Genomic DNA, 25,669 nt, shown 5'->3' with positions numbered 1-25,669 from the left:
ACTTTTGACTCTATTATATGCCTTGAGCAAGACAAATTTTAGTAATGTTGGGAGTGAAAATTATTTAGTGGAGGGATTGTATTGACTAATCAACTTTATGTCTAAATTCTTATCCAAAGCAACATACCACTATAATAGGTTAGACTTTGAATTTATCCAGGTAATTATCCAGCTAAATTATTTAAAAATACTCCATGTAATTTTACCTAATGATTAACATACTTCCACCTCTTTGTTTTCTTTTTGCCATTTCGTCCTGATTTCAATGTTCAAAGTGTTGAATAATAGAGCTTAGAAATAAAGCAAAACAAACGTATACATTTAGGCCAGGTGCTGCTGGCTCTGGCCTGTAATCCTAGCCACTCAGGAGCCTGAGACCTGACAGCAGGAAAAGTCCTTGAGACTCTTATCTCCAATAAACCACCAGAAAATTAGAAGTGGCACTGTAGATCAAGTGGTAAGAGTGTTCCCTTTGAGCTGAAGCGCGCAGGGACAGTGCCTAGGCCCAGAGTTCAAGCCCCATGACAGACAAAACAAACAAACAAAAAACCCATATACATGTAGGCTACTTAGTATAAAATATTAATATATTGTATTAATATAAAATTTTAATTGACTGTTTATGGTTGTACCTATAGAATCACAATATTTTAATATAGCACAGTGTCAAAATATATTAGAATCATATATATGATTCTAAAATCTACCTAAATTTCTATATGTGCATTACTTTTACTTATCATGTATTTCAGTTAATATAATTTCAGTTACTATAATATATCCTGAAGTACTTGTAGACAAAGCAGACAAAATGAATAATTGTCTTATGGGCTCTGTGTATTAGAAATGCAAATAGAACTTAACAATCTCTCTCATGATGCTCTTCTCATGTAGAGAAGTAATCATCTTTCTGCTTCATAGGCTGAGGGTCTACTTAATAGTGCATTCACAGACTCTTCTGGTCATCCTCAGATTGTCTCTGTGTGTTGAAGGGGTAAAACCTACCTTCCTTCCTTTTAAACTTTGCTTTTGTTGTAAAGGTGCTGTAAAGAGGGGTTACAGTTACATAAGTAAGGCAATAAGTACATTTCTTGTCAAACATTGTTACCCACTCCTTCTCTTTTCTTTCACTATCCCTCCCCCCTACTCCTATGTTGTAAAGTTCATTTCCAATGTAGTATCTTTTAAGTAACACTGTTGCTTTGGTTCATCCTTTGTCCTTGTTTCACCATTTTGTTATTCCTACACACACACACACACACACACACACACACACACACACACACACACACACAAGATACAAGATGCAGGGTAAAAGAATAAAAAACAGTGACTACAGGGGACAAACCAAAGGGAAAAAGAAAAAATAAATAAAATCAAAAGAACTTGAAACAGTACATTGACAACAACAAGGTCAACAACAAAAAAAGACCTCTCGTTTCTATATCTTGGAATTCATTTTGATTGACATCATTATATATGGTCATATGTATATAACTATTTAGCTATTGTGATCCTCTGCTAGGAGTATACTAGACATAAACTAATTTTTATAAATGAGGGAAACCATACAATAGTGGGACCCATCAGCTGCACTGGACATTGATCAAAATGAACTAAGCAACTCAATGGCAGCAATGGGAGGGAGGGAATAAGTAACAAGTGGAAAAGAGGGAACAGCTGATACTATGCAAAAGGAACGAAATGTACCTATCACCCAATATGGAAGAAATAACTGTACAAAGCCCATAGAACTCATAAACTTTACAGACCATGATAGACAATTTGCCCCATGAAATTTAGAATGTATTTGTGACTTTCACTAAGCATCACTATCCCACAATTTGTGAAATTATGTAATCACTTAATCACAATAAAGAACTTGCAAGAAAATGAGGGAAACCATTGAGCCTATATTTTATGCATCTGGTTTACTTCATTTATAATGGTTTTTCCAAGTCTTTCCATTTACTTATGAATGGGGAGATGTTATTCTGACAGAAGCATAAAATTTCATTGTGTAAATATCACACTTTTTTGATCCATTTATCTATTGAGACACCTCTGGATTTGTTCCATACCTTAACTATGGTAAATGATGCTGTAATGAACAGAGTTGTTCTGGTAGCTTTCGTGTGGCCTTGTTTATGATCATTTGGGTAAACGCCAAGAAGTGGAATTGCTGGGTCATAGGAGAGCTCTATATTATTCTTTTAAGGAACATCATACAGTTTCCAGAGTGGTTGAATCAGTTTACATTCTCATCCGCAGTGTAGTAGCATTCCCTTTTGGCCACATCCCTGCATCTTCTATTATATGTTTTCTTGATAATGGCCATTCTAACTAGAGTGAGGTAGAATCTCAATGTGGTTTTGATTTACATTTCTTTTATGGCCAGAGATATTGAACATTTCTTGATGTATCTATTGGCCACTATTAATTCCTCTCCAAATATGTCTCTTAAATCCTTAGCCTACATATGAATGGGGTGGTAGTATCTTTGAGTATTTATTATTGGGGGGCATTTAATTTTTTGAGCTCTAGGTATATTTTTGATATGAGGCCCTTGTCTGTTGTATGGCTAGTGAAAATCTTCTCCCACTCTGTGGGCTTTCTATTTATTTATTTATTTTTATTAATATTTTTTAATTGTGAAAATACCATACACAGGAGTTACAATTACATGGGCAAGGTAATGAGTGCATTTCTTATCAAGCATTATTGCCTCCTCCTTTGTTTCCCCTTCCCATCTCCCCCCACCTTCCTGCTCCTCTCCACAGTTGTAAAGTTCATTTTTTGACATAGCATCTTGTATATCTCATTGCAATGGGTCTTCCTGTATCCCTATTTAAACAATTTGTTTTTTCCCTTCCCCTCCACAAATTATACCAACATCAAATATAGTGAAAACAGGGGTTATATCATGGGAGAGGGACATACAAAGCAACAAAGAAATAACTTATAAATATGTTAGAAACAATAGCAAGAAAGAAAAGAACATTTTATTTACCATAGCTAAGATATGGAACCAACCCTGATGCCCTTCACTAGATGAATGGATCAAGAAAATGTGGTAAATATACACAATGGAATTCTATGCCTCCATCAGAAAGAATGACATTGCCCCATTTGTTAGGAAATGGAAAGATGGGAAAAATTAATATTAAATGAAGTAAGCCAGGCCCAAAGAAACATAGGTCCCATGGTTTCCCTTATTTGCAATAACTAGTATATGTCTGAGACAAGCAGAAAAGGTCAGGTAAGTTGATGTTAGGTGAAATGAACCCCAAGATAAGTATTCAAATGTTTTTTTTTTCTTTTTTGTGATTGTTTCTAACATATTTATAAGATTATTTCTTTGTTGCTTTGTATGTCGTTCCCCCACAGTATAACCCCTGCTTTCACTGTATTTGATGTTGGTATAATTTGCAGAGGGGAAGGGAAAAAAAATCGTTTAAATAGGGATACAGGTGGACCCATTGCAACAACGAGATGTACAAGTCATTATGTTGAAAAACGAATTTTACAACTTTGGGGGGAGCCGGGGGGGGGCAGATGGGAAGGGGTGGGAAGGGAAAACAAAGGAGGAGGCAAGAATGCTTGATAAGGAATGTACTCATTATTTTGCCCATGTAATTGTAACTCCTCTGTACAGTATTTTCACAATAAAAAATACAAATAAAGAAAAAGCATTTGAATACTTATCTTGGGGTTCATTTAGCTTAACAACAACTTTTTATCCTGCTAGTTATGTCCTTTGCCATGCAGAAGCTCTGCAGCTTGATGTTATCCCACTTACCCAGCCTTTCTTTGATTTATTTAGGAAGTTTCAACTTGGGCCAAGCAGTCCTAGCATATCCCCTATCGCATCCTGTAATATTTTCAGGGATTCTGTTTTCCTTGAGGTCTTGGATCCATTTGGAACTGATTCTAGTGCAGGGTGATATATAAGGATCTAACTTCAGTTTTGTACATGTGTATAGACAATTTGTTGTTCAACCATTTGTTGAAGAGGCTATCTTTTTCCTATATGATAATTTTGGCTCCCTTATCAAAGACTATGTGGTCATAGGAACATGTCTGGGTCTGCAACTCTATTCCATTGGTTCTCAGGCCTGTTTTCTTTGCCAGTACCAAGCTGTTTTCATAACTACAACTTTATGATGGAGTTTGAAGTTTAGTATTGATATTCCTCCAGAACTTTTCTTCCTGCTAAGTATTGTTTTTGCTATTTGAGGTCTTCTATTATTCCATATGGTGTTTTGAATTGCTTCTTCTACTTCATTTAAGAATGTTGTTGGCATATTAATGGTACTGCATTGAATGTGTAAGTAGCTTTGAACACTATTGCCATTTCATAATGTTAATTCTCTCAATCCAGGAGCATGGAAAAACCTCCTAACTTGGACTTCAATATGGAGTAATTGATAACATGTCAGTTGTCTTTCATTATAACCAGAAAGAAGAGAAGTAACATCCTATTTCTTTTTTCTTTCTTTTTTTTTTCCTTTTCTTTTTTTGTTCCTTCATGGGGCTTGAACTCAGCTCTTCAGCTTAAGGTGAGCACTCTAGCACTCAAGCCATGGCACTATTTCTGGTTTTCTGGTGGTTAATTGGAGATAAGAGTCTCAAGGACTTTTCTGTTCCGGATTGGCTTTGAATTGTGATCCTCAGATCTCAGCCTTCTGAGTAGCTAGGATTACAGGTGTGAGCCACTGGTGCCTGGCTCATCCTATTTCTTTAATTACATTCTTTCTTTCAAAGTGAGCTACTAGCTTGGCTCTAGAAAAAATAAAAAAGTTCACACAAGTTCATGACCCCATAAGATGAAGACAGGCACTTCAGATGTTGTCTTCCATAGCCTTCAAAGAGTACATGTACATTTTTACACACAATCAATTTATGGAGCACTACAAACTTTGGTTTAATCCCTAGGCACACAAAGTTACACAATATGTGCTTTAAAATATTTATATCACATATGCAAAATGTATTCTCTGTGTATTAGAAAGTATATTGAAAAAAGACAAATTAAAAATCATCTTAGAAAAACAGGCTGTCCTTTGAGATGCTATTTCTTCACAGTAGCCTTCTTCACAGCTTCAGCTAGCTGTGTGCTTTAATGTAAGCACAAGACATAATGTAAGCACAAGACATAAAGACATTGTTAATAGGTTGTATATTAGAGTTATCTAATTCACACAGAGATTCTACAGACTTGACCTCCACTCTCTTTCTATTCTTTCTCACCTTCTAAACCAGTCCTTTAAATCTGACAGTCCCATCCTTTTACCTGCCTCTTTCCATCTCAGTCATACTCAAATTGCCTCAATTCATACTTTTTATGCACTGCTTCTTTTGCTTCTTGTTACCTTTTGTATTGTGTCACAAATACAGTTTCCAGATTCGCATGTGCTTGTTAAGTTTTTTCAATAGTAAGTTGTTTATTGGAAAATAAAGTTTAAAATCCAGTCTTTTACTGGAAGCTTTTAACAACTTTACTTGAGACAATTTTATCAGACACATTTGCAATTTATCTTTCCTGCATTTCCAATACTCTATCATCTTTGCTCATTTGTAGTTTACACAAGATGCTCACATAGCATGAATCTTTGCTCGGGATGTCTTAGTTAAACTATTCCTCTCTCCTCTACTAAAGTTCCCATAATTCTCTAGGTTTGCTATAGATTTCTTTTCTTATCATCCCTAAATATAAAGTAAGAAAATTCAGCTTCTTTTTCTATTTTTTCCTCCCTCCCTCCCTCCTTCCCTTCCTTCCTTCCTTCCTACCTTCCTTCCTTCCTTCCTTCCTCCCTTTCTCCCTTCCTCCCTTCCTTCTTCCCTTTCTCCCTCTCTCCCATCCTTTCTCCCTTCTTCCATCTTTTTTTTTAATTTTTGGAACTTGAACTCAGGAGCCTTAAACATACTTGGCTTATTTGATCATGGCTTGTAATCCAACATATGAGTCTTGTCTCCTCCAGCTCAGCAATTTGTTGATTATTTATATATGGATTCTCATGGACTGTTCTGTATTTGTTGACTTTGAAGCATGACTGGCCATGTCTCAGCATATTGTGAGTGTCGAGGATTACAGGTCTGTAACATTGATGCCTAGAGAAAGAACTCAATTTCTACACTACTATTTCTTCCCAAATACATTTTAAAATCTATATTACATATAACTGTGAATTTTTTTCTTTTCTCAAGATTTTCCAGAGTGTTAATATTTGTATAGACCTACCATGGAACAGGATCCCTGAATTTAGCTCATGTCTTGTTCCAATTGTATTCAAATCATGTGCATAGGTATCTAATTTCGGAATAAAAATGCACTGAAAAATGGGGAAAACAGTCTCAGCTCTTTCCTTCTCAGCTCTATCCCAGCTCTCTTAGCACTCTTTCCCAGCTCTTTCTTTCCCAGCTCTCTCTTCTCTTTCCCAGCTCTCTCTTTCCCAGCTCTCTCTCTTTCCTAGCTCTCTCTTCTTGTTCCCAGCTCTTTCTCATCTTTTTCCCAGGTCTTTCCCAAGCCTTTCCTCTCCACGTGGAGGGCCAACATGACCTGGTGCCAGCCTGAATGATGAATAAACCTACCCCTTACCTGAATACTACCTGCGTGGTGCTGTTCTTACTCGGCTACCTCTTTTTAAAAACCTAACATAAATGGTGCCAAAACCCGGGAATGGCTTAAAGTCAGGATAGGTGGGATTCCTCTCCAGTTTGTGTTTTCTCTTTTTTTCTTTTTTGTTTGTTTTTCCCTTTTTGCTCTGAGGAATGCCCACAGTTCTGATGGCCTTTTGTGAACCCATCTGTCTGCTGTGGATACAGCACATCGATACTATTGCTGGCCTTCACATCCACGTCCACACCACTTCTCTACTCTGGTGAGTGAAACTACTCTCTATGGCTCTCTGTCACTCAGTCTCTGTCCAGATGTGGCACCACACCAGAGAGCTCCTACAGCCTTTAGCTGAAAGGCGGGTCACCTCTGAAGCTGAAAATGCTTGGTTTTGGGGGCTAGGCCATTTCTCTCTAGAGGGCTCTGGGGAAAGTAAGGATGCCGCTTCTGCCTGGTCAGCTCTCCTTCACTAACCAGACTGACTCTCCTACACATTTAATGGGGTGCTGCAAATCACGCCAAATCAGTGAAACTCCTTTGCAATGCCTCCTGCGCTCCCTGGAAAGCCAGAGCACCTAATTTTTATGCCATTCTCAGATTTAGACAGTTTTTGCCACTGCAATGGTAAATGGTCAGAAGTCTGTTTACTTTCAGGCTCTCTTTGCTCTCTGTCATTCATGTCCAACGTTCCCTATCTCTCCCTTTCTCTTTTCTACAACATTTTGGCTTGTGCCCTGAAGAGTGCAATGCAGGCTGGGTCCTGGGGACACCCCTCTAGGGTCCCTCTCAAAGGCTAGCCAATGTAGGCTTGATCTATTTGTTCAGGGTTTCTTTGCATTCTTTCAGAAATTCACCATCTTGAGTTCGCCATCTTGGCCACATGGTGGGTTAAGGGTTTGGCCCCATCTGACCCTTAACCTTCCACCAAGCTTACTATTCCATCCATCCTTGCTAACAAGTTGCTCTTTTCACAGGCCCTGGTAAGTGAGGCCCAACCATCTGATATGCTTTGTTAGTAAAGATGTCTACACATTGTTGTCAAAAATTTTAGGTTTTGAGTTTTGCCTTTTTTGTTTTGTGTTGTGTATTCTACTACTGACTACGTGGTTCTAAAATACTGGGCTTGTCTGTGCTAAAATTCTCATCACATCTAACAAGTTTTGTCATTGCAGAATATTTGTTGGTCAATTCTTGATAAGGACCAGGTAAGCTCTATTCCATTTGATCTCCTTGTTGCTTTAATTGGAAATAATAAAGGGCTTTTGTGGCAAAGATTGCAGTTCAAAGCCAGCCCAGGCTGAAAATCCCTAAAACTCCATCTCCCAACTAATCTGCAAAGAGCCAGGCTGGAGGTATGGCTCAAGACTCTTATCTCTAACCAGCAAACACTGCAAGTGGTACTATAATTCAAAGTGGTTCAGTGCTGGCCTTGAGAAAAGTGCTCAGGGACAGTGCCTAGGCCTTGAGTTCAATCCTCCTTGAATACCAACTGGCACAAGCCATCCCAGAAACAAGCACTTAGACTCAGCCTGTCTGGGGAACAAGGGACCATGAAGAGGAGTAAGAGGAGATGATGTCACATCAGCACCTTTGTGCCTACCCTTTCAAACTTAACCATAGCCGGGAGGTCAGTAGGAGTAAGAAGCCTGCCATTCCAATGTCTATACCTGTCTACCTTTTAACTGGACAGGAATTTATATTCTTGCCTTTGTTACCTGACTTCTCCTCTACCTAGTCATCTGATGTCAGAAGTAGCTAGGGACATTTCTACCAACATTTTTCAATCACAAGTCCTTCCTCTTGCTATTTATTTGCTCTCTAGTATTTTTCAGCCCCTCAATGCCTCATGAGACTTCTCTAGACTTCATCTAAGGACTCACGCCACCAAGGGACAGTTGCTGCTCACTGCCTTCTCTGGGAGGGGACCAAATGCCAGCCTTTTACCCCTAATGTTGACGTCCCTTGTCAGCAGGAAGTAGCCAGAGAGAATCTGTGCCCTATTTCATGATTATTAAAAGGCTGGAATGTAAGGTCCACTCCTGGATTGCGAGCAGACTCCACCCTCCTCGCAGCAAAGTCTCCACCCAGTACCTGCCTTACCTAGGCAACTGGCACACCTGGAAGAGGTCACATCTACATCTGCTGAGGTCCCATCTGAATTTGATGTGGCCACACCTTTCTTAGCCCTTACCCTAGATTATGCCTAGCCCAGGCCCAGATGCTTTCTCTCAACTCTTTCCTTCTCAGCTCTTTCCCAGCTCTCTCTCTCTTTCCCAGCTCTCTCTCTTTCCCAGCTCTCTCTTGTCTTTCCCAGCTCTTTCGCAGCTCTCTCTTTTCCAGCTCTCTCTCTCTTCTCATTCCCAGCTCTTTCTCAGCTTTTTCCCAGGTCTTTCCCAGACCTTTCCCAGCCACATGGAGGGCCAAGATGGCCTGGTGCCAGCCAGAAAGATGAATAAACCTACCCCTTACCTGAAAAAGAAAAATGGGGAAAACATCTTACCCAAGACTACTACACAAATATTTGTAGCAAGGTCTTGGAATGTATCACGCTTTCAAACTTTTTCATTGGTTTGTCACTCTTCCCCAAACAGATGCTTGGAGAGCCATCCCTGTAAATGCAGGTACTCTGCTGAAGACCTGGAAACATATCCTCAATGTAAGGTAGTTATACCATGCAGGTTTTCAAAGTATTTAGATAAGTGCTATTTAATGGAAAATAAAATACCTCACTATAACTGTTCTTTCATGCTTTCCTCCCAAATGCATTGGACCATTACTTATATGAAACTTAATCTATAAATTCTTGCATTTATATATCCTTGGAGTTCAGTGAGTCAACCCTCTCCTGAATAGTTTTAATCAGCTCTTAAGGTCAAAGGAGATGGAAAATTACATGTTCATCCATCCAGAGGCTCATAATATATGAATAGTTAACACTTTTATCCATTCTCCTGATATGTGTCTCTTCTGTAACCATTTTGTTATATACATTATTGTTATTATAACTATTATCATTTTAATTTAATTTGATGTATACAGTGATGATGTTGTATATGACACTAAGAAGTTATAATTCCTTTTCAAGGTTTCTCAACACAAATAATTAAATTCAATATTAATTATTTAGTGTTTATATAAGTATATTTATATCTAAATATTATGCATGAATACACAAATATTACAGACATATCTATGTCTATATATAAATTATATATGTACATGTCAATAATTAATTTTCAGCTAGCATACTTCTGAGGTTCTTGAAAGGACAGATGTTTTCTTTCAAAATATAATTTTAAATAGTAATTTTAAATCACAACTATATTTCTATTTATAATTTTCACCTAGAATTCAAATCAGTTGAAATATGTTTGAATTCTCTTTATAATTGTATTTTAGGCACATTATCATATTCTGCTAAATTGTCTCATGCTAAATCTATTTCATTGACAATTTATATTGAACTAGACAATGCCTATGTGGACAAGTCTAAATTTCATGCTTATCAGGGCTGACAGAGAAGGAGTGTTTATGTAGTTCCTTAATAGGTGAAGAAAATCTGCAGTTTATCAAAGCTTTTACATATGAATTGGCATGCATAGGAACTCGTGAGGGATATATGTGCACAAGGAAAGAGTTTCTATTCACAGTGCTTAATATTCTCAAATGCACTCACTACAGCTAGTTAAAGAGGATGCTCAGTATGATTATAGAAACAGACCACTAACTGGTTACCACTGGAACCAGAAACCTGGTATTATCTGTTATGATTTCCTGAACTAAGACTCATGCTTGCCTTAAGGTCTGACATTATGACTTCCCATAAATTTGTGTCCTAAGTACTGAATACTTAATGTAAGCTGAAAATCCCTCTGGTATTTGCTATATAAAAAATCTAAAGGGTGTGGGAAGCTGAGGGCCCTGTGGAGAAGGGCTACTAGAGGATTAGTAGGTGTGCCTGGAGAGGTAATGAAGACAGCAAACATGTGCTGCATGTGTGATTGATTAGAATGTTTGGCCTTCTGCATGTATTCTGTCGAAACACAAGAATCTTATCTGCCTTACTGTTTCCTGATCTTCTGTTATCTGATTCTTAGAATATTCTCTTTTGTTTATTTTCTCATAACTTCTTTAAACCAATCCTGAGATAGTGTGAGCCTCTAAAAAACAGTGGGTATGGGAGATATCTTTGGTTTAATCTTCTCTGTCAGTTAAACTCATTTTTCTTTTCATGGTAGTATTGAAATATTAATTATTCAATGTTAAAATATTAAATATGATATATCATTATATGTGCATTTCATCATCTTTTGTCCCGGTATCTGCTGGTTGGAACCAGTACAAAGTAAAGAATTTTGAATAAAAGAGAATGACAAAGCCTTGAAGGCTTAAATGTAGCAAGGAAGCTTAAATATCCTGTGGCAGTATTAGTTAATTACTATTTTACAGGTAATTTTGAATATGTTCTTTATGAAATGTTGCATTTTATCCTGACATTAACAAGTTTGAACTGAGAACCTCACACTTCTAGACTGGAATAACATGACACCCCCAATCTTGGTTTGTTTCCCTGCTAATTTTTTAGCTAGGGGTTGGGAAGTGCCAGAGCCAGAATCACTTTTTTTAAACTTCTTGATAATGCTGAGGTCACACACACATTTTGCCTACAGCTTTTCCAATGAATAAAAATCTTGCATTTGTTACTTGGGTAGGCCAAGGATCATGATCTTTCTAATCACACACTCCTAGGTCATTTGGAATGACAGTCATCTGGGATACACCCAGCTATCACATGTATGTGGACAGAGACTAGATGAAGATTCTACACCTAATGTTTAGTTTTGCTCTGAAACTATGTGTATACACACATATACATATACATATATCAAAGATAGTTCATGTAAATATTATTTTATGATGATTATTTTTGGCACTGTTAAAGATTGTTAAAGATGCAAGGCCTTGAACATACTTCATGTATACCTATGACTGTATTCAACTACTATTTCTCTCTCTATTCATCATAACTTCCTCTTAAACCTAATGTCCTTTGGTCAACTCATTTTTTGGGTTCCTGGTACTTGTTTTGTTAAACTTGTCTATTGTTCAAAAAGGTTATACCATGGAAATTCCCCTCTGAATCTGTATACTTCAGTCATTTTGACCATGTATAACTAGATTAGGTATTTCATATATGATTACATTTCAGACATAACTGCAACATATGAGACAAAACATGTGCCCTCTGTCACTCAGAGCCTGACTTACTTCTGTCAAAAAAAGTCATTCCAGGTTCATCCATTTCCCTGCAAATGACACAGTCTTATCCTTCCTGGTGGACTGAATGAAATTGCAAAGAAAATTGTCTGGAAATATAAGGCTAAAGTTATAGTAAAGAATGAACTCAATAAAATAAACAATGAATATGTCTTTCTTAGTAAATTAAAACGTTGGCTTAAATGTCAAAAATGAATTATAAGGTTTCTCCTATTCCTTCCTTTAATGTTTTCAGGATGTCTGCTTTGACTTCAAGGTCTTTGGAGTTGATTCTGTTGCAGGGTGATATATAAGGATCTAGCTCTAACTTTAGTTGTCTAAAGGTGTTAAATCAATTTTGCCAGCACCATTTACTGAAGAGGCTGTCTTTCTTCCATTCTAATTTTTTAGCTCCCTTATTGAAGATTAGGTGGCTATAGGTCTGTGGGTTCATTTTTGGGTCTTCAGTTCTATTCCATTTTTCCTCAGGTCTATTCTTGTGCCAGTACCAAGCTGTTTTGATGACTATGGCTTTGTAGTAGAGTTTGAATTTGGTTTTGATATTTCTCCAGCACTGTTCTTTCTGCTAAGAATTGTTTTTGCTATTTGGGATCTTTTAATGTTCCATATGAATTTTTGGATTGCTTTTACTATTCCCTTGAAGAATGAGGTTGGGATATTGATAGGTATGGTAGTGAATTTGTAGATAGGCTTTGGCAGTATTGCCATTTTCAGGATGTAATAATTGTTAGAAAATGGAAAGACTTGGAAAAAACTATATTAAGTGCCATAAGCCAGACCCAAAGAAACATAGGTCCCATGGTTTCTCTTATCTGCAATAACTAGTATATGTCTAGGACAAGCAGAAGAGGTCAAAAGCTATGTACATCTGACCATATAACCTGATGCTAAGTGAAATTAACCCTAAGATAGGGACACAAGTGACTATCTTTCTTGTTGTTCTTTTCAATGTACTTATAATGTACTATGTGACTTTTTTTTTGTTGTTTGTTTCTTTGTATGTTCTTCCCCCATGGTACAACTGCTGTTGTCACTGTATTTGATTCTGGTGTCCTGTATATTGTTATATACATTTTTTCTAATTTGAGGAGGGGAAGGAAAATAACAAAATGTTGAAATAAGGATACAGGATGACCCATTGTAACAATAAGATGTACAAGAATCTATGTTGAAATCGGGCGCTAGTGGCTCACGCCTGTAATCCTAGCTACTAGGACTGAGATCTGAAGATCACAGTTCAAAGCCAGCCCAGGCAGGAAAGTCCCTGAAACTCTTTATTGCCAATAAACCACCAGAAAGCCAGAAGTGGCACTGTAACTCAAGTGGTAGATCTCTAGCCTTGAGCTGAAGAGATGAGGGAGAGCGCTCAGGCCCAGAGTTCAAGACCTATGACCGAAAAAAAAAAAAAAAAGAGAGAGACTATGTTGAAAACGAACTTTACAACTTTGTAGTGTGTGTGGGAAGGAGAGGAGGAAAGGATTATTAGGGGAAAAACAAAGGAGGGGGTAACAATGCTCAATAGGAAATGGACTCATTACCTTGCTCAAGTAACTGTAACTCCTCTGTACAGTGGGGAGGAGGAAAGGGATGTTAGGGGGAAAAAATGAGGGGGATACAATGAAGAAATGGACTCATTACTTTGCTCATGTAACTGTAACTCCTCTGTACAGTATCTTTACAATAAAAATATATATTTAAAATTTCAAAATAAAATAAACTTAAAAATGAATCATTTATTAATGTTCATAGTTTTGACTCAGATGAATTCAATTAGCAAATTACAATTTTTATATTTCATAATGACCTGAACAGAATGAATTGACAATTACGATTTCAGGTTTGACATTACCCAAATTTAAAGCCTAGAATTGTAAGAATATTTTTAATAATACAAAATCCATGGATTGGCTAATAATTTTATCTATTTAATAACCAATGTTAATTTAACTTTATAAATTTTCCCTGAAATTCAGAGTGAAACTTCTTTATATTTCTCCCGTAGCAACACTAAAGAAACAGCTTACATTCTTGAATACTTGTATACTTAGGTGAAAATATTCACATTAGTAGGTGTAGTCAGATTAGAACATTTGCTACCCAACAGCATACTTTGCCTTCCTATCCCAATACAACATCATTGAGAAGCTTCCAAAAAGCATTGCTGAGTTTAGATTATCTGCAGGTTATACAATCTCCATTTGATGTAACTGGCAATTTCTTTAATGGAAAGTGCTTACAAATATAGAACAATTGATTTTGTTTCTTTTCTGTAGTAAGCAGTAAGTGTTTCTACTTTCATTACTGTTGCAATCTTAAAGACATATTCAAAATTCTTGAGAAAGAAAGCAATGCCAATGACAACAATCTCAATGTTTTTATTTTAATCATAGCCAATCCTACACTATGCCTGAGCACTATGAGAATACTCAAAAAGAGATTTAAAACATACTTTGAAAATTGACCCAACAACACTTTATGCAAAAACCTTCAGCAAATTTTCCATTAAAACCTATCTTCATCCTTTCTATTCCATGTTTTATAAAATGGCTGCAGAATTCTAGAGGCCATATATTACATTCAAAATAAATATTTAAAAATACATTAATGCATATTTCATATGCTTTAATGACTACATGAAGATATTTCAATTGCAGTATTTGGCATTCATATCTTATAGTTATGCTCCATATATTATTTAAGCATTTTAAAATTACAGTTACTTAATTTCAGTCTTAATGTACTTTGTTCCAAATAAACACTCAAGAATTTTGGAACCAAAGAAATCATACTGAAAAATGTTCTTTTCAAAATTAGGAAGAATAATATTGCTAATCGATAAAGATTTAAATATATATGTGCATATATATGAATATATATACAATTATATGCAAAAATTCAAAATGGCAGAAAAATAGATTTTTTTCTGGTTTTGTTTTGTAGGTGATACTGGTGTTTGAACTTATGACCTTATACATTCTAAAGGATTGTTCTTCCACTTGAGTCATTTTACCAACCCTTTTGATTTTTAGGCTATTTTTCAGATAAGTCCTGTGTTTTTGCCTGGCCCACCATCATCCTATCTATACTGTCCATCATCATCCCATCTATACTGTCCATTTGGCTGGGCTTACCTCTGTGACTTACCATCTTCAACTTATTTGCTGTGTTGGTTTCCCTATAACTTTTTTATCTTGGCTGATTTTGAACAACAATCTTTCAATCTCTGTATCCCAGATAGCTATGGCCAGCTTTTTGTTTGTGAAGTGTACCTAGAGGAGCAAAGGGGATAAAGGAAAGAAGTTCTTTAAGCCAATATATACTTTGTAGTAGATACTATTGGCTAAATGAATACTTTTTGAAGTCAAATATCCAAACTCTTATTTTAGCTAAAGTAAATGGGGGAGACTATTAATTAAATTTGCATAAATGTTTTAATCAAGTATTTTGTTGTCAGTGATTATGGTATTAGAATGAAAATAAACTTTCTAACATGGTACTTTATGAGATTGTGTTAGGTAACATCATCATAAAATATATATAAGTTAAGATGTAAAAATATTTCTTCTTTCAGAAACTTTCCTTAGTATTACAAATGGACTGCACTCCTTGTCACAATTACTTTCCTTTGTATTTTATTGTTGCCAAACTCAGATTCTACCCTGACATTATATGATTTATTTCTGAGCAATGATAATAATGATACAAATGTAAATAAAGCCCTCTTTTCCCTATCTAAGGACTTGTATTCTGTATATTTCTTAATTCTCATGACAAGATATATTTCATTATACAATTTATTTTATACAAATCAAAGCAAAACTGGAATCATGTTCAATAAGTTTCCTAGGTTTTTCCTAGCCAGTTAAATAAGTAGAGTTGAGCTCAGATTCGATGTATTTTGTCAACTCTGTTCTACAATTCCCATTGTATGTTTATTTGCCACAATGCTTAACAAATCACAGAGTATGTATAGCTTAGTGTAAGGTTGTATTTAAGAGGAATGAGATGGTAGATTTGGAAAGCAATATTTCCTAAAAATTACAACTTTGTATATATAGGGTTGTTATAAATTAGAGATTGTATTATAACTAAAATGACAAGAATTTTGAGTACATGAATCCTGGAGAAAATTAATATGCTTTATGATATTGTCCACAGACCTCTCACTTTCCCAGTCAGTTCTCTCTCTTCCCTTAATAGGTATGATAGCAAGGATGCAAAATTATTCATTGCTTTAATTCTCCTATATATGAAAATTCCATTTTAAGTTTTTATTTCTTTTATAGAAACTTCCATATTGATTTCCATGGCTGCACTGTGACACGTGTATAAAAGGTCCTTTTGCACTACGTACATCCTTGCCTGTATTTATTATAGTTGGTTTGTGTTTTTGTTTTTTTGTCAGTTGTGGGGCTTGAACTCTGGGACTGGGTGCTGTCCCTCAGCTCTTCAGCTCAAGGCTAGTGCTCTACCACTTGAGCCACAGCACCATTTCTGGTTTTCTGGTGTGCTTGAACAAAATTAAATGCTTTTTATAGAAATTGCTAAACTTTTCAAGGATAGCATTAGAGTGTAGGTATGATAATCTATATTCATAATTAAATAAATTAACCAACAAATAATTTCAATTAAAATCTGGAGGATAAATTTTGCTGGTATAAGTATAGCATATTTATAGTATCCAATGGAAATATCTTAAGTAAAATCCTACTATATGCTATTTTAAGTAAAATAATTTGAAAGTTTCTAATGTTTAAAATATTAAGTTTAGCTTAAAATCCATTCAGATTCATCATAAAATATGTTAACATTTTCCCATTTTCCCAGGATAAATAAGCAATTATCAATGTTTTATTGAACAGCTTAATGAAACTTCTACTTTAAGAAGTAACTTATTTTTGCTTAGTAGCTTAAAACTATCATTAATTAGACGTAATTAAAGGATAATTAACATTAATTAACCTGCGTAAGAGGTTGATTTGCTTTTTGTAATTTTATATTTTAATCTTAAATTGAATTATTTTATGCTAGTGTAATGTTACACATTTAACTCTATAAAACTCACTAAGAAAGTAGGATATTCTGAATATCATTTTAATTACCTTAATGTAACATTACATATTATGTTCTTCTTGTTATAGTAAATGCTGTGTGGCATCTCTACTCTGGATATTCCATATATTGTGTAAGGTCGTCACAAGCATTAAATACAAAAATATTGTTGCCTTGGGAAATAGATGAAGAACTTCCTGTGGAATTTTGGTCAGAATATTTTTGTCAATTTACCAATACACAACTTTCTTTTATAAGTAGTTTTTTTTTATTTTTCAATTTTATTTATTTATTTATCATTTATTTATTTATTTATTTAATATAGTACCAAGGAATTGGACTCAGGGCTGCATGCATGATAGATAAGCACTCTGCCATTGCTACATTCTCAGCACCAAGTATTTCTGTTTAAACAATTTTATAATGTATTTTGTTTTTCTTTCTTTCTTTTTCTTTTTTTTTTTTGTCGATCATGGGGCCTGAACTCCAGGGCCTGGGCACTGTCCCTCAGCTCTTCAGCTCAAGGCTAACATGCTACCATTTGAGCCACAGCGCCACTTCCAGCTTTTTTCTGCTTATGTGGTGCTGAGGAATTGAACCCAGGGCCTCATGCCTACAAGGCAAGCACTCTACCACTGAGCCACCTTCCCAGCCCCAGTATTTTGTTTTACTTTGGTCAGTCATGGGGCTTGAAATCTGGGCCTGGACTCTGTCCCTCAGCTCTTCAGCTCAAGGAAAGTGCACCACCACTTGAACCATACCGCCGTTTCTGGTTTTCTGGTGATTTATTGGAGGTAAGAGTCTCAAGGACTTTTCCTGCCTGGGCTTTGAATCATGATCCTCAGATCTATGCCTCCTGAGTAGCTAGGATTACAGGTGTGAGCCACCAGCACCCTGCATTTTATAAAGTACTTTTTTAAATCGTAAGAGTGACACAGTATTTCTTTATAGTAAAGCACTAGCAAATAAAGGTCTTATGAGAGCTGACCCTGGATAATACAAGCATAAATTTCAGACTGAGAACAATGCTGCTTACTAAAGAGTTTAAATCAGCCATTATCTCGTAAATCTACACATTCAGCCACTTTCACATTTTTATAGTTTTACTACTCACTGTAGTTATTACTGTGGTATTTTCAAGAGTCCTGTCATGTAGATTGGCAAGATTCTGTGCCATTTTACTCTGTGTATACATAGAGTTCTTTCATTAGCATTGCATACAGGTCCAACAGCTCAATGGCTCATGCTTTAATAAAGCATATCAAACAATTCATTGGCAACTTTTTCTCCCTACAGCACATCAGAGATCCTTTGCTTTTAGGACCTATGGACAGCAATTCAGCACTCTATACATTGTTACCACTTTAAATACCAGAATAACCTAGGCAAAGTACAAAAATTTGCTACATAAACTCACAAGGACATTTACCTATAGTATGAGAGCAGATATCAGAATATCACTTTCTTCATCTGCAGCTTGGACCTCTTTCATGTGGAAAACCAAATGGCTTGATATTCTACACATCCCTTGATGACTGTGAAAATTCTTTAAGATTTAATCTGTGGCTATACACAGTATCAGTGAGAAAATACATTTACATTCACTGAATCCACATATAATCAGAATTGATTATACTTCATATAAGATCTAAATATATTTCTTTAGTAAACAGAGATTGGTATAAATGAGGAATTTAGTATCTTGGAGTATACAACCCAGCAACATCACCTTGTGTGGAAACATACAGTATTAATCAGCACAGTTGTATACATGAAGCACAGGTACTAAATATTCTGTATAGAGTATGGACACACAGTGAGACCACACCTATTTAATACAAAAGAATTAGAGACAGAGATCTTGCTTAAGGAAGTATCCAACTGTAATGGTGAAGCAACATCAAACTACTTCACATTATTTAGAAATTCACAGATGCATTAATCACGGTATGTGGGCAAGAAGTACAAAGCTCTTAACAGTGTAGAAAAAAAATCAGAGGAAATCCTAGCCACTTAATGTGATGCAGTAGTAATAGGACAATTGCTTTTTAAAAATGAATCATTATATTACTAAGTGACCCTTTTTGATGTTTACGTTTTTAAAGCTTATTAAAAGGAGATTAGTACAGGCAGAGCAGTTATTAATGAACTGAAGCAAGGGTAGTTTAGCCATGGAAACTACAAGGTAACCAACATACAACATTTGCTACTGATTAAATAAATTAACCAATTTGTTTTTGTTCTAAGATCTTTGTCTCTTTCAAGTAGATATTTATTACAAGATAAATAAAATTTAATAGCATAAATGATAGTTAATTAGATGAACATGTCTTGTTGAAAGTTAGGGAATCAGGAAAAAAGGAATTGTAACATAATCTCTTTTTTGCTTAGTTAGTAAACTATATGACCTATTAAAGTAGTCTGAACATACATAACTGATGTTCTATAAATGATTACTGATTTAAGCCTGGCTGTTCTGAGATGGAAAATAATATAAGGCAATAGCCATTAAAATAAAGTGCTTCTTTATTTTCTCTCACACACATAAGCAAATAAAGATTATTAAAGCCTGCTCTTTTGAAAAATATTCAAGTCCTTGGTAACATTTCAGTGAAACACTTCTTTAAAGGATCTAATTAACTACAAGTCCCAAATTTATTACTGATAATTATCTTCACATTGCTTGGGAAACATACCAATAGGTAATTCCATTAGAATTATAAAGTTACAGTCCTCTTCAAGATCAATATTTCGTATATATGCTGCTGGTTAGGTCTACTGGATATGTGGATTGTATAACTTCATTTCTTGCATTTAAGACAATTCTTTCTATAGTCATAGAGAACTGAGAGTAGTTTCACAGCTTAAAGACTACCATTGATCTATATAAGGTGATATATTAAAGTTAGTAGCAAGTGGTCATCTTTTGTTAAACAACTCCTATCCGTACACAATGAAAACTATTCTATATGCTTATGTAGAATATACATATAATATAGGTACATATACTATATATATATCTGTGTAGATACTATATATAGTATATGGATATACTATATATAGTATCTACACAGATATAGTATATATAGTATATGGATATACTATATATAGTATCTATTATATATAGTAAACATATGCTTATACATGTATAAACTAAACATGCACATACATATGCTTATTTATACATATACTAATATATATATTTATATTAATAGCTGCTTAAGTGCTTATCTAAAGTTTTCCCACTGGCAATATGTGTGTGTGTGTGTGTGTGTGTGTGTGTGTGTGTGTGTGTGTGTGTGTGTGTGTGTGTGTGTGGCGTTGTATTTTGATTTCAGGGCCTTGCATTTGATATACAGATATTCAATATTCAACCGCTTGAGCCATATCTCTACCTCTCTGTGCATTCATTATTTTTCAAATAAGGCATTCTATTTATGCCCAGGTCAACTTGGAATAGTGAACTTTCTATGTGCACTTCCCATTTCTACCTACATATCACCTTGTTCATCTTTTATTGGCTGAGATAAGATTTCATGAACTATTTTCTTAAGTTTGCCTTGAATCATAATCTTCCTGCCCTCCAACCCCCAAACTTGAAGGATTGTAGTTGTGAGACTCCATAGCCTGCTTGGAAGCAAGTATATATTTGTGCCTCTCCTTGCTCAAATACTTAAAGAATTCAATTTTCACAATCACAATCATATATTTTGTTTTCACTAGCTAAAATAATATTAACTTGTTTATTTCCATCTATAATAAAATATTGAATGTTTATGTACATTTTGTATTTCATAATCAGTACAGTCTAATAGCTTTTCATATTATGTTGAAGGTAATATTTAAAATGAGCCATGAAGTAGTTTAAAAGAGCACGAAACCACTGACACATACCTACAAGCCTAGCTTTTCAGAAGTTTGAGACCAGAGGATGGACATTTGGAATATAACCTAAGCAGAAAGTCCATGAGATTCTATCTCCAATTAACCAGCTAACTTATCAGACAGGACAGGTGAATCAAATGGTTATGTGTGGCAAAGTCCAGTACTGGCAAAACAATAGCAACAGCAACAATAATAATAATAGTTTAAGAGATGGTCAACAAGCTCAATTTTAGAAACCTTTCTATCATAATTTGAGACTTACTCTCTGATTCTGTTTTTATTGAAAATATGAATATTTTAACAATCATTTATTTGTACTAAATTCAAGCATTTTTCAATATTGTATTCACATGTTAATCATTGTTATATAGTTTTGTGTATGTTTATGCTCAAGAGGTGAGATAAATGAGTCACTATTCAAAATGTCAACTTTACATTTGACACTCAGGGAAATTTACATGATTCATCTCTGTTTCTTCCATGCATGCCCAATTTTAAAAGTGCTCCATTTGTCCTTAATGGAAATGAATCTGCTTTCCACCTCCTCTAGCTCTATGTATGTTATGGATTCAATTGCCACAAAATAATTGTATGTATGCCTAATTAACACCCTTGACATAATGGCTATGTATTGTTTGGGAATTCTTGTCCTGCAATAATATTATAAATTTAAAAAATGATGTATTTCATGGACTGTTCTATGAGATAATTTAGATTATTAAAATGATAATATTCTATATTGATTTAGAACCACTTTAGTATCAGAGAATAAAAATAAGCTCTCTATACTACAGAAGATTTGAAATTGCTTACATATTTCAGTACATGGTGTGTGTAACCTATTAATTATTACCCATTATAAACAATACTGAATGGGTCTCAATCATTTAATCATTTGTACTTTAATTACTCAATGAAAAAATGTTCTTTAGCAAATCATTGTTATTCTTTCTGTGTCTTGAGCCACACACTTTTATTTTAGATGATGAAGTGTTAATATTCAGACCTTGTTTCAAGTTTTGTACTGATAGAATATCAGTCTTTGATATAGAGAAATGTGTAATTTATAGGAATACTTTCATCGACAACAATTTTAAAGAATAAAAACATGAAATTCCAAGTAGTAGGGATGATCTGACATTTTATATCAAGGTTCTCAGTAGCCTTAATGAAGCATCACTGACTAAGAATTAGGACACAAGCAGATAATTGTGTAATCTTACCACCTTAGAAATAAACACCTAGAAAAAAGACTAGGATGAGAGGAGAAAAAATAGGGCTTTTTCAAATCTTTCATTTCATAGTATAAAGACTGGTCTTTGTAAATGGAGATTTCTATTAATTTTTTTTGTCAGTCATGGCGGCTTGAACTCTAGGCCTGGGCACTGTTCCTCAGCTCTTCTGCTCAAGGCTAGCACTCTACCACTTGAGCCACAGCACCACTTCTGGTTTTCTGAGTAGTTTATTGGAGGTAAGAGTCTCATAGCCTTTCCTGCCCCGGGCTGGTTTTGAACTGCAATCCACAGATCTAAGCCTCCTTAAGGAATAAAATAGTCTAAATTATTTATGACAAAAATATTAAGCTCATAAGAAATATGTACTGGATCTTAGAGTTTAGTAAAATCTAATGAGGCAATGTGAAATCTCAATTAAATTGGAGAAGCCCCAAAAATACAAAATAGTTGAAAATTATCATAATCATAGTAGTGGTTATATATTTCAAAAGCTTTAGCCTTATAATAGGCATTTAATAGTTATATGCTTGGAAATACTGGAGATAATGATTTTATATGTGCATTAATATTCTTATACTGTTTATGAACTCAAGAACATTCCTATAAATAATTTGGGTTGGGTTGGAGATTCAAGCAGTCAAGACCACAGAAAGCTAAAGATAAACAAAGTTTCCTTGTGTTTAAAATAAGTTAAGAAGAACTGCAAATAACTTTTTATTTATGTATGTTTTCATTTTCTAATCATTTATTGATGAGCAACTGATGTACAGTTCTCTTACTAAAACATTCTAGGTGAAACTGACAGTATGAATTGTTCATCAGTTTCTCATTATTTTATACCAAGAGAATGAAAAAAATGACTAAAACACTATAAAATAGCCAGTGAACAAATCGTTTAAATAAGGATACAGGTGGACCCATTGCAACAATGAGAAGTACAAGTTGTCATGTCGAAAACGAACTTTACAACTTTGGTTGGGGGGGGAAGGGGAGGATGACTGGGGGGGGGGTTGGGGGGGAGGCTGGGAAGGGATGGGAAGGGGAAAAAAAGGAGGAGGCTACAATGCTTGATATGAGATGTACTCATTATCTTGCCCATGTAATTGTAACCCCTCTGTACAGTATTTTCACAATAAAAAAATTAAAAAATAATAAAAATAAAAATAAAATAGCCAGTGAGAAATAATATCCCCTGTAGTGGTAATTGGTATTGTTCCCATTGCTAAGTTAGCAAAATCTTACAGGAAAATACAGGCCGCACCTCTGAGTGGAAGTGCTAAGAACTGACTTGAGCTTCAAATGATATTATTTTTGTACACTACTGATCCCCCCAAGGAAAGTTCTTTCATGTAGATAACAAAATGAAAATGACAAGATGCAGGAACAATCAGTACCCAAGAGGGAGGTCATATTACTTGGGAGAGAAATGAACCTTGGTTGTTTTCAACTATAGAGATGTTGGGTATGATAAATGTGTTTAGTCTACAATACTTTAAACAATTAGAATTGCCTTTGGAATATACAAACAAATATTGCACATGATTGATTAATGTTAACATATCCTCAAATAAGCTTTTATTACATTCATTATAAAGCTATTTCTTAAGGATTGTAAAGTGAATTCCTAGGATTCATAAATATCCCAGGATTCTTGTACATCTCCAGACTTATGAACAACAGGACATTTCTTTATATCTTGACAAGAGATCTTGAATAGACCAAGGGTTAAATGCATGGGTAAAATCATTAAAGAAAGGAAACTGAAGAAATGAAAATTACAAGAAGAAAATATGAGGAAATATGTTACAAACTATTTTTCACATGTTGATGCTGTATCAATTTGACAGTTGTGTAAATGAAAGTTAAGCTTACTTTAGCCCAAAGCCTACATAAATTGTTTTCATTCATATTTATAACAAACTTGAAGCTATTATTTCAAAATACACAAATCATGTGTACATGAAGGATAAAAATCTGAAATGTAACATACTCATTTTTAACACCACTCCCATGTGTCTGAACATTCATCATATATAAAGAAAGGAATTTTTTTCTGAGAGATAGTTAGATTACATTAGATCAGAAGGAAGTAACATTTAAGTGAATTGGAAATGTTTGTAACTGCCAAAACAGTAAAATTTTTGGAGAACTGTGAATTTAGTTGGAGATACACAGTGATTTATTAATATTGATAAAAAATATTATAGCTGGTATAAATTTTGTATGTTTAGTATTCACATAAATGTTACTCTGTCAAACTCTGATTTTGTTCTACATTTTATTGTCATGAAATATACAATGCATAAAAATTGCTATTGCCACTATTTGCAGGTTGATAATTCAGAGCTGTTAAATGCATTCATGATGTTGTGCAGAGATGTCCATTTCCATAAATATTTCTCAGTATATCACCAAATTTCTACACCTATTAATGATGAGGTCTTCCTACCCCTCAGGTTTATCAACCATCATTCTGCTCTTCATATATATGTGTTGGATTGCTCTAAGGGCTTCACTGAAGTGAAACCATGCATAGTCTTTTTATAACTTATTTATTTTACTTATCATAATGCCCTAAAATTAATTTATGCTGTAATTGCAGAATTTTCTTCCTTGTCCTAGCAACATTACATTCAATTAAATCTGTGATTTTATTTTCTTAATCTTTATATACCAATGGATTTAAGTTGCTTTCACAATTTAGGTATTGTGAATAATGATGGTAAGGCTGTGATAATGTCTACTTGATATCTTGTTTTCAATTTTTTTGGATACATTCCTAGAAATAGGATTAGTGAATATAAAGGTAATTTTTCTTTAAGTTTTTGAGAAACTGGTATTTTCCACAATATCTGAACCATGCCATACTTTCTGCAATGATTCCAAATGGAATTATTTCTCTACATCCTTGTCAGTGTTAGCTCTTTCTTATTTATTTTTCAATAGCTAACTTATGGATGAGAAATAAAATCTCTTTTTATTTTTATTTGCATTTTCTTACTGACTGGTAATATTTAACATTTTTATGTACTTATTAGCCACTTGAATATCTTTGGAGAATTGTCTACTTAAGTCTTTTGTTAATTTCTTAGTAGGATCTTTTCACTATCAAGTTTCAGGTCTATATGTATTGTGGCTAATATTCTGCATATTAATCCCTTATACAGATGTCAAATTTTATTTCATTCTATGGATTATCTTTTATTGATCTTATTATGTTATAAGGAACATTAAATTCACCTTTTCTGCAGGTGAGATTTATCGAAATTTTATTTTCTACCTATAAAGTGATATCCAAAAAATTTCAAACCAGTTTTTGTTTTTTTGGGGGGGGGTCTGGTCGTGGGGCATGAACTCTGGGCCTGGGCGCTGCCCCTCAGCTCTTCAGCTCAAGGCTAGAGCTCTACCACTTGAGCCACAGCGCCACTTCCAGCTTTTTTCTTTTTGCTTATGTGGGGCTGAGGAATTGAACCCAGGGCCTCAGGCATGCAAGGCAAGTGCTCTACCACTGAGCCACCTTCCCAGCCCCTCAAACCAGTTTTGTAAATGTTTTATTTTATTTAATTTTTTAAATACAAACGTAAGGTACAGAGGGGTTTCAGGT

This window comes from Dipodomys spectabilis, unplaced genomic scaffold (assembly GCF_019054845.1).
Source record: "Dipodomys spectabilis isolate Male_0828 unplaced genomic scaffold, ASM1905484v1 ptg000140l, whole genome shotgun sequence".
Lineage (NCBI taxonomy): Eukaryota > Metazoa > Chordata > Mammalia > Rodentia > Heteromyidae > Dipodomys > Dipodomys spectabilis.
The sequence above is the reverse complement of the archived record's forward strand: the minus strand, read 5'-3'. Positions refer to the sequence as shown.